The 6,746-nt window shown below is 39.9% G+C and overlaps 4 non-coding genes across 4 annotated transcripts; all 4 read right to left on the bottom strand.

Moving 5' to 3' along the window:
* Nucleotides 1-2,207: 2,207 nt before the first annotated feature.
* LOC111902540 (small nucleolar RNA R71) lies at nt 2,208-2,314 on the bottom strand. The gene has a single exon (XR_002853860.1). It is a non-coding gene; the product is annotated as a small nucleolar RNA R71 (small nucleolar RNA).
* Nucleotides 2,315-3,520: 1,206 nt separating this feature from the next.
* On the bottom strand, nt 3,521-3,626 carry LOC128132506 (small nucleolar RNA R71). The gene has a single exon (XR_008230560.1). It is a non-coding gene; the product is annotated as a small nucleolar RNA R71 (small nucleolar RNA).
* A 550-nt stretch (nt 3,627-4,176) lies between these two features.
* LOC111902542 (small nucleolar RNA R71) lies at nt 4,177-4,282 on the bottom strand. The gene has a single exon (XR_002853863.1). It is a non-coding gene; the product is annotated as a small nucleolar RNA R71 (small nucleolar RNA).
* A 550-nt stretch (nt 4,283-4,832) lies between these two features.
* On the bottom strand, nt 4,833-4,938 carry LOC111902541 (small nucleolar RNA R71). Its single transcript, XR_002853862.1, has one exon. It is a non-coding gene; the product is annotated as a small nucleolar RNA R71 (small nucleolar RNA).
* Between the last annotated feature and the right edge of the window lie 1,808 nt (nt 4,939-6,746).

Raw genomic sequence — 6,746 nt, 5'->3', positions numbered from 1 at the left:
ACGATAGATACTAAATTCACGATGTGGTGATGAAGCCCACGAAGTGGCATGGGATTTCCAGAAGATAGACATCGCGACACGGAGGATTTCCTTGGAGGATACGGATAGCTTGAAGAGAGGGACCAAAAGTGACAATATGTGGAGCATGGGAGGCTTGAAAGACAAGAAAAGAATAAATTCACGATAGATACTGAATGCACGACGTGGCGATGAAGCCCACGACGTGGCATGGGATTTCCAGAAGATAGACATCGCGACACGGAGGATTTCCTTGGAGGATACGGATAGCTTGAAGCCCACGACGTGGCACAGCTGGCCACGATGTGGCGCGGGTTTTTGGAGATTATTTAAGTGCTCCTGATTATTACGAATGAGAACTTTTTGGGCAGAAAGAAAGGAGTTCCAGAAGGCGATTCAGAGCAAACGAAAGGTTCTGGCAGAGGCTTTCAACACCAAAAAGAATAGAGGTCTATATTCTAGTTAATTAAGAACATGTCATTCATTGTTTTTAGCTGTGTTGGTTTAGTTGCTATGATGAGCAGCTGAATCTAGCTACTCTTGTTTAGCTAGATGAAGCTTTAAACTTATGAATAGTTCAATGTTTATGGATTAATTTTAGTTGGTAAAAATTGCTTGCGTTTGATTTGTATAACCTAGCATGCTATTGTTTGTTTCTCTAATTGCTTGATTGCATGTTCTGTGTAGCTTAGTGACTATTAAACTGCATGAACTTGTTTACCTAATGATTTAGTGAACATTGAATTGTTAGAGCTAGGATTGACCAATCTTAGTTAGTAATTAGAATAAATAGAGCTTAGCTGTGTTAGAGAGTGTCTATTGTGACTATAATTGCGTTTATATTACAAATCTTACATAGCATATTTACATTCATAATTAGTTCTGTGTTTAATTATGTGTAAACATACATGGTTTGACATGAATTAGTTAATTATTGGTAAGTTAGAACTAAATTACTAATATAACTAAAAACCAACTTAATAATCCGTAATCATTAGCTAGCCATAAGGGAGAAGTGGATTCAAACTAAACAAGAGTGTGTTTTTATTTATTGAATTTGATTTAATTTCATCTAATCTTGTAAAACCAGATAAAACCCTTTTTAAACTTGTTAATAAATTAGGTAAATTTAATAGTAATTATATTAAATTAGAACACCGTTCCCTGTGATCGACACCCGACTTACCCAAGCTATACTGTAACCTGACTAGGTACACTTCCTATAAGTGCATAGATAGTTAAGTTTGTTAGGTTATAAATATTAAAATTAGTGAGTACTTTTGTGCACATCAAGTTTTTGGCGCCGTTGCCGGGGAACGGCCTAGTTTTTAGCTTATTTATTTGCATTAAATTAATCGATCCTTCTTGTGGAGTAAAAACCACAAAAAGTTAATTTTTCAGCAAAATAAAAATTTTTCTATTAATCACAGAGTCCACGACGTGGAAGGTTAAAAAAAATTAATTTTTAGTTTGTAGTTAGTTTTTCTTATTTTAGTTCAGTTTTACGTTTTTTTTAGTTTAGCAAGTTGTAGGAGTTCATGACCAGAAGCTCAAACACACACTTGGTGCCACCACTTGAAGATCCCGAGTCTATACTTCACAAGAAAAAGACGTCCTTACAAGAATTGAAGTCAACCTTTTCTAGGAAGTCGGGAAAGAAGACAGGAGAGTCAAGTTCATCCACGAGGCACAAGAGCAATCTTGAGCATTTGGATCATACGCCCGTCCAAACCGAGTCCGAAAGCGATACCGAGTCGGAATTTGCAGAACACACGAGCGAACCCGAGAACGAGACAAGGAACGAGATGGAAGCAATTAAAGAGATGTCCATGGGAGCTTACAAGAAGCGGATCCAAGAAGATGTGGGTCCCGGTTTAGTCCAACCCGCAATACCTGCCACTGCCACATTCGAGTTGAAGGGACACATATTGACTGCACTGAAGGATATCCCATTTTTTGGGAAAGATCATGAGGATGCTTTTAAGCATCTAGATGAAGTCAACGACATTGCGGATTACTTCAATGTCCCAAATGTCAACAGAAACACAATCTTGCTTAGGATGCTTCCCGTCACTTTCAAAGGAGCTGCTAAGGAGTGGTTAAAATCACTTCCACCGGATACAATCACCACTTGGGCTCAAACGCGTGAGCAATTCCTGGACCAGTTTTGCCCGCCATCCAAGATAGCCAAACTCAAGAAGGCAATAGCCAACTTTGAGCAACAGATGAGGGAGTCATTATACGAAGCATGGGGGCGGTACAAGGGCTTGCTCAGAAATTGCCCTCAGCATGATCTAAATGTGCAACAAGAGATCTCAATCTTCTATGATGGGGTCAACGTTATGACGAGACAACTCCTTGACTCTCAAGGACCGTTAACAAAGAAAAATCCAAGGGAGGTCAAGGAGTTGATTGAAGAATTCGCGAAGCACTCTCGCGAATACCACAACCCTAGGCAAGATGGAATCAAAGGCAGTGGAGGGGCCCAAACTGAAGAAATAGCAACTGTAATGGCCATGCTGAATAATATGGATCGAAGGATAACACAAATGGACCAGTCAATACATGCCATAAGAGTGGGTTGCGAGAGATGTAGTTGATGGGTTTTGGTCATAAGACATCCTATGTGCTCATACAAACCCTAATGCTTGGATCTAGGTTTCTCTATTGTACATGCATGTTATCCAAGACTATAAACCCTAATTCTAGCATTCAAATAATCATATTAACATGAGAATAGGTTTATAATGTTACCTTGATTGTTATGTAGTAATAACAATCCCAAATCTCCTTGTATTGACTTTGGAAGGCTTAGAGTCACAAGTGTCACTCCTCTAATGGCTTACAAACACCATAAGCAATAGCCAACTTTGAGCAACAGACGGGGCAGTCATTATACGAAGCATGGGGGTGGTACAAGGGCTTGCTCAGAAATTGCCCTCAGCATGATCTAAATGTGCAACAAGAGATCTCAATCTTCTATGATGGGGTCAACGTTATGACGAGACAACTCCTTGACTCTCAAGGACCGTTAACAAAGAAAAATCCAAGGGAGGTCAAGGAGTTGATTGAAGAATTCGCGAAGCACTCTCGCGAATACCACAACCCTAGGCAAGATGGAATCAAAGGCAGTGGAGGGGCCCAAACTGAAGAAATAGCAACTGTAATGGCCATGCTGAATAATATGGATCGAAGGATAACACAAATGGACCAGTCAATACATGCCATAAGAGTGGGTTGCGAGAGATGTAGTTGATGGGTTTTGGTCATAAGACATCCTATGTGCTCATACAAACCCTAATGCTTGGATCTAGGTTTCTCTATTGTACATGCATGTTATCCAAGACTATAAACCCTAATTCTAGCATTCAAATAATCATATTAACATGAGAATAGGTTTATAATGTTACCTTGATTGTTATGTAGTAATAACAATCCCAAATCTCCTTGTATTGACTTTGGAAGGCTTAGAGTCACAAGTGTCACTCCTCTAATGGCTTACAAACACCATAAGCAATAGCCAACTTTGAGCAACAGACGGGGCAGTCATTATACGAAGCATGGGGGCGGTACAAGGGCTTGCTCAGAAATTGCCCTCAGCATGATCTAAATGTGCAACAAGAGATCTCAATCTTCTATGATGGGGTCAACGTTATGACGAGACAACTCCTTGACTCTCAAGGACCGTTAACAAAGAAAAATCCAAGGGAGGTCAAGGAGTTGATTGTAGAATTCGCGAAGCACTCTCGCGAATACCACAACCCTAGGCAAGATGGAATCAAAGGAAGTGGAGGGGCCCAAACTGAAGAAATAGCAACTGTAATGGCCATGCTGAATAATATGGATCGAAGGATAACACAAATGGACCAGTCAATACATGCCATAAGAGTGGGTTGCGAGAGATGTAGTTGATGGGTTTTGGTCATAAGACATCCTATGTGCTCATACAAACCCTAATGCTTGGATCTAGGTTTCTCTATTGTACATGCATGTTATCCAAGACTATAAACCCTAATTCTAGCATTCAAATAATCATATTAACATGAGAATAGGTTTATAATGTTACCTTGATTGTTATGTAGTAATAACAATCCCAAATCTCCTTGTATTGACTTTGGAAGGCTTAGAGTCACAAGTGTCACTCCTCTAATGGCTTACAAACACCATAAGCAATAGCCAACTTTGAGCAACAGACGGGGCAGTCATTATACGAAGCATGGGGGCGGTACAAGGGCTTGCTCAGAAATTGCCCTCAGCATGATCTAAATGTGCAACAAGAGATCTCAATCTTCTATGATGGGGTCAACGTTATGACGAGACAACTCCTTGACTCTCAAGGACCGTTAACAAAGAAAAATCCAAGGGAGGTCAAGGAGTTGATTGAAGAATTCGCGAAGCACTCTCGCGAATACCACAACCCTAGGCAAGATGGAATCAAAGGAAGTGGAGGGGCCCAAACTGAAGAAATAGCAACTGTAATGGCCATGCTGAATAATATGGATCGAAGGATAACACAAATGGACCAGTCAATACATGCCATAAGAGTGGGTTGCGAGAGATGTAGTTGATGGGTTTTGGTCATAAGACATCCTATGTGCTCATACAAACCCTAATGCTTGGATCTAGGTTTCTCTATTGTACATGCATGTTATCCAAGACTATAAACCCTAATTCTAGCATTCAAATAATCATATTAACATGAGAATAGGTTTATAATGTTACCTTGATTGTTATGTAGTAATAACAATCCCAAATCTCCTTGTATTGACTTTGGAAGGCTTAGAGTCACAAGTGTCACTCCTCTAATGGCTTACAAACACCATAAGCAATAGCCAACTTTGAGCAACAGACGGGGCAGTCATTATACGAAGCATGGGGGCGGTACAAGGGCTTGCTCAGAAATTGCCCTCAGCATGATCTAAATGTGCAACAAGAGATCTCAATCTTCTATGATGGGGTCAACGTTATGACGAGACAACTCCTTGACTCTCAAGGACCGTTAACAAAGAAAAATCCAAGGGAGGTCAAGGAGTTGATTGAAGAATTCGCGAAGCACTCTCACGAATACCACAACCCTAGGCAAGATGGAATCAAAGGCAGTGGAGGGGCCCAAACTGAAGAAATAGCAACTGTAATGGCCATGCTGAATAATATGGATCGAAGGATAACACAAATGGACCAGTCAATACATGCCATAAGAGTGGGTTGCGAGAGATGTAGTTGATGGGTTTTGGTCATAAGACATCCTATGTGCTCATACAAACCCTAATGCTTGGATCTAGGTTTCTCTATTGTACATGCATGTTATCCAAGACTATAAACCCTAATTCTAGCATTCAAATAATCATATTAACATGAGAATAGGTTTATAATGTTACCTTGATTGTTATGTAGTAATAACAATCCCAAATCTCCTTGTATTGACTTTGGAAGGCTTAGAGTCACAAGTGTCACTCCTCTAATGGCTTACAAACACCATAAGCAAGTGGAGAAGGTATAAAGAGAGAGGAGAGAGGTAGGAATTCGTCCTTAGGACATCTTGGAAAGGCTTAGACGAATTCATAAGCCTTAAGGGGTTTATATAGGTATAAAGATTAGGGTTTTAGTCCTTATCCTTATCTAGTTGCTTACCTACCAAGCAATCATAAGATAAGTCTTAGAAACCCTTATCCTAGTCGAATTCTAAGGCATTATCTCCTTAAATTCGTTCACCCTATATATAAGATAATCCTTACCTTATTTTGTAACTATCACATAATTACAATTCAGCCCCTCTAGTTTAATTAATTACACTTGATCACAAAATTAATTCTTAATTAATTATTGACCAATATTAATTAAACAAATATAATTTCTCCTTTAATATATTATTCTTATAACATATTAATAAATCATAATAACCTCTCTCTCTTTATTTATTTCTCCAATCAAGTTGCTTTGGTGAAGGCAACCCAAAAGGACCATGCACCATCGGGTCAAGTACATACCAAAATAGTTATGGACTTAGACACTAATCCAACAGTAGTGGTCCACACTTGACCAAGGATTGCAATGTAGATGAGTTTGGGAACAGGAAAGCTCAAGTGTGCTACTCTAGTGGGGATAAGTATGATGAGGACTGGAGGAAACCGAAGAAGGAGTGGCTACCATATGAAGAGTATAAGAAGAAAAAAGAAGAGAAGTATAGGCAGACAGGTCGAGGCTTTTATCAAAAGGAGCAGCCACCAGCCGAGAAGAAACCCGACCTAGAGACCATTTTGATGAAGTTTATGGAAGCTTCGGAAAAGAGACACGATGCTACTGATTCTGCCATTATGGAACAACAAACTTTGATAAAGAATCAGCAAGCCTCCATCCATAACCTTAAAGTACAATTTGGTCAACTAGCCACTCTAGTTCAAGAACAATTGTCCCTGAAGAATCCCGAAGTAAAGACCCAATCTCACGTAATGGCCATCGATATTGAAGAAGAAGCAATCTTTGAGTTCCTGGAGGCATTGGAAGAAGAACCACAGCAGCCCGATCCAAAACCAAAGAAGTTAAAGTTCGAAAGTGAAGAAGTTGCTGAACCAGCTTCGCCACGATGTGACACTCCAATGGCCACGACGTGGCGCATGTCTGATCAAAAATCCTTTGAGTCCGTTCCAGCTTATCAGCCACCGTTGCCATTTCCAACCCGAGCTGCACTTAGTCTACTAGAGAAGGAGCATTTAGAGTTTGTAAAGCAT

Source organism: Lactuca sativa, chromosome 2 (assembly GCF_002870075.4).
Source record: "Lactuca sativa cultivar Salinas chromosome 2, Lsat_Salinas_v11, whole genome shotgun sequence".
In the NCBI taxonomy this organism is placed as follows: Eukaryota; Viridiplantae; Streptophyta; class Magnoliopsida; order Asterales; family Asteraceae; genus Lactuca; species Lactuca sativa.
The sequence above is the reverse complement of the archived record's forward strand: the minus strand, read 5'-3'. Positions and strand labels throughout refer to the sequence as shown.